Source organism: Durio zibethinus, unplaced genomic scaffold (assembly GCF_047325235.1).
Source record: "Durio zibethinus cultivar Kanyao isolate XHJ-2024 unplaced genomic scaffold, ASM4732523v1 HiC_scaffold_409, whole genome shotgun sequence".
Taxonomy (NCBI): domain Eukaryota; kingdom Viridiplantae; phylum Streptophyta; class Magnoliopsida; order Malvales; family Malvaceae; genus Durio; species Durio zibethinus.
In genome coordinates, this window is record NW_028323032.1 from 1 (window position 1) to 3,668 (window position 3,668).

The following is a 3,668-nucleotide window of genomic DNA, read 5'->3' on the forward strand; positions in this document are numbered from 1 at the left end:
ATGAAGAAATGGAATATGAAAGAGAATACAAATAAATAAATGAAAGGGAATCGGATTCTATTTGTACTGTAGCTGAGATGAGTCTTGGTTATTTCTATCCTTGAACTCCTCCATAGACCAGCACACTTTTGGTTGGGCCTTTCAACCAACTATTTTAATCTTTTTTTTTAATTAAATATGTATGAAGTATTAACATTCTTTTTGAATGTGAGGAGCCACAGCGTGAACAAATAAAAAAGAAGAGGAAAGATAATGAAATTTTTTTCTTTTACTACATTATTTATTTTTTTTACTACATTATAATTATAATAGACTCTTTGCTCATCTAAAAAATAGAAACAAAAAAAAAAAAAAAAAAAATAAATAAAGAGAGGGTTTACTTCCAGATAGCTAGCTAGATAAGTATGTATTATGTCGATCTATATCAATTAATTTGTAGAGTAGATACTCATACAAATTAATCATACGCCGAGAACCAGATTTGAACTGGTGACACGAGGATTTTCAGTCCTCTGCTCTACCAACTGAGCTATCCCGACCATTACCGACGCATATACTCATAATACTAGATGACTTGGGTCTATGTCACTTAAAATGAAAACAAAAAAAAAAAACGAAAAAGTATTAAATTAAAAGGGGAATTTCTTGGATCTTTAAAAGGAAGACTTTGTAAATTTCAGTATGAGTAATGATATGGATTATGAATCATTCAAATAGGTATTCCTTGCTCAAGGGTGTTGATTTGTACGTATATCATATATATATCACAATATATCATATCACAAGACTTGTGATAAGAGAACAAAATTCTGCTAGGATACGCTTGTAAAATGGAAAAGAATAGGATGAATGAGAAACATAAGGAACTTTGAACCACTAACAAAAAGGGTAGGATAAAATAAATAGATAGCAAACGGGCTTTTTGGGGTTGGGGATAGAGGGACTTGAACCCTCACGATTTTTAAAGTCGACGGATTTTCCTCTTACTATAAATTTCATTGTTGTCGGTATTGATATTGACATGTAGAACGGGACTCTATCTTTATTCTCGTCCGATTAATCAGTTTTTCAAAAGATTTATCAGACTATGGAGTGAATGATTTGATTAATGAATATTCTATTCGATTCTTTCTTCAACTTGGAATCGATTCACAACAATTCTTTTTATTTTTCATATAAATTGATTTTGCATATAAATAAAAAAATACGGGTTCGAGTCGTCTTTTTTGGTTTTTCATTAGTATACCTATTTATTTTATATTTTATATAGGTATATCTTGCATCCTTTCTGGAGTTTCGATATAAGGATTCCTTTACCAACAGTCAACCCCATTTGTTAGAATAGCTTCCATTGAGTCTCTGCACCTATCCCTTTTTTATTATTCTCGCTTGTTGAACCTTTGTTTATTTTCGTAAAATATAGGATTTGGCTCAGGATTGCCCATTTTTCATTCCGGGGTTTCTCTGAATTTGAAAGTTATCACTTAGTAGGTTTCCATACCAAGGCTCAATCCAATCCAATTAAGTCCGTAGCGTCTACCAATTTCGCCATATCCCCTTTGTGTCTTGAGATTAGGATCTCATTAGGATGCACTTCCTTCCCCCTTTCTCCTTCCCTTCCTTTCCCCTTTCTTTCATTTATTTATTTTCTTTCTTTTTATGCGAAAACCGTTGAATTTAGTATTGAATTTAGTAGATATAGATACTGATTCTTATATCGAAGGGTCTTTACCTATTTTATTTCTTGTTTGTTTATCTTCTTCGTCTCTATCGGAGACCCGTATTTATTTGGTCCAATCAGAAAATATTTTATCATTTCTGTATTCGCAATTCAATATAGATGGATATTCCATAACATATATATGCCCCCCTTACTCTCAGTTTTCTCAGGCAATTTACTCGAAACGGTCGATTTTTTTTTTTTTTTTCGTCTTAGCTTCCGCCTTTATGAATGAAAAACAAAAGAAAGGAGTCTCTCATCTCTCATTATGATCTGGATTTCATTTCTATGGGGTTGCATCTTTTCTTTTTTCTTTAATTTTATTTTTATTCTTATTCTTTTATTAGACTATCCTATATAACCATAATAAGATAACTAAAAAAATAAAAATAAAAATGAAAATTGAATTTATTCATTATTAAAATTTATTCATTTTAAAATTTATTCATTATTAATTATTTATTTTCTAGTATAATAAGCATAATAGCTAGAACTAATTATTCCATTCATTTCTATTTCGACTTCGAAGATAATTCGAATTAGTTAGTCTAAAAAACAAAGTTTCATTCTAATTATTTAGACTTATAACGTATCATTTATATAATGATAATATATATATAAATTATATATAAATATAAATTATATATAAATGCATAAAAATATTTTCACTATAATTATCTAATTATTAGACTCTATTTATAATTCTAAACTAAATATAAATAAATTAAATATATATTAAATCTATATTAAATATAAATAAATATTAATATAAATAAATTAAATCTATATTAAATCTATCTATCTATATTAAAATTAAATCTTATCTATTAAATTAAATCTATATCTATATCTATATAAAAAAAAAAAATTATATATAATTTAAATGTAAAATATACTAAAAATATACTAAAAAATACTAAAAATATAAAATAAAAAATATAGTAATATTATACTTAGTATACTAATATTATACTAATATATATATAATAACTAAAATATATATATAATACTAAATAGAATATAATACTAAATAGAATAGAATACTAAATAGAATAGACTAATAGAATAAAGATAACATATAATAAAATAAATATAAAATAAAAATATATAATATAGAGATAAATAATAAATAATTATAAAAAATTATAAATATATTTATAATTTATTTTTATAATTTTTATAATTATAATAAAATTAGAATTAAATTATAATAATATTATTATAATTTAATATTATTAAATATAATGTTATTAAATATTAATATGATTAAATTAAAATATGATTAAATTAAAATATCATTTTTAATATGATTAAAATATAATCAAATAGAATGATTAAAATATAATCAAATAGAATTATATTATTCTATTCTTAATTATTATATTCTATCAATATTAGATTGAATATTAGATTGAATCTACCATTATTATATATTATTATATATTATTATATATCATTATATTAAATATGATTATATTAAATATGGCATAAATTATGTATGCATAAATATGGCATTTAAAATTTAAAATTCTAGTTTTTCTAAATTCTAGTCTATAATTCATATTAATAATTCATAGTAATTATGAATAACTAATAGATAGTTAATAGATAAGATCGTAATAGTTTGCTGAATTCCTATGGATACAAAATTTCTATTATTTGAGCCCGCTTAGCTCAGAGGTTAGAGCATCGCATTTGTAATGCGATGGTCATCGGTTCGATTCCGATAGCCGGCTTTCTCTATTTGTTTGCTTTTTACTTTTTTACATGATTGATAATGTTTTTTTGAAATCAAAGAACATTGAAAAAGCTTTTTCCCCTTTTCTTTCCAAAGGTCAACGATCCGTTTATTATGTCGTAGAAACTTTCAATTAGGAATAAAATTGGAGGAGTTAGATCTTTGCAGAATAAATCAAGAAAAAAAAAAAAGGAAACTTTTTTTGGTTTA

General features: G+C 24.5%; 2 non-coding genes across 2 annotated transcripts; one reads left to right on the forward strand and one right to left on the reverse strand.

Annotated features, from left to right (window-relative positions):
- Positions 1-466: 466 nt before the first annotated feature.
- TRNAF-GAA (transfer RNA phenylalanine (anticodon GAA)) lies at positions 467-539 on the reverse strand. The gene has a single exon. It is a non-coding gene; the product is annotated as a tRNA-Phe (tRNA).
- A 2,844-nt stretch (positions 540-3,383) lies between these two features.
- On the forward strand, positions 3,384-3,456 carry TRNAT-UGU (transfer RNA threonine (anticodon UGU)). Its single transcript has one exon. It is a non-coding gene; the product is annotated as a tRNA-Thr (tRNA).
- Positions 3,457-3,668: the final 212 nt, after the last annotated feature.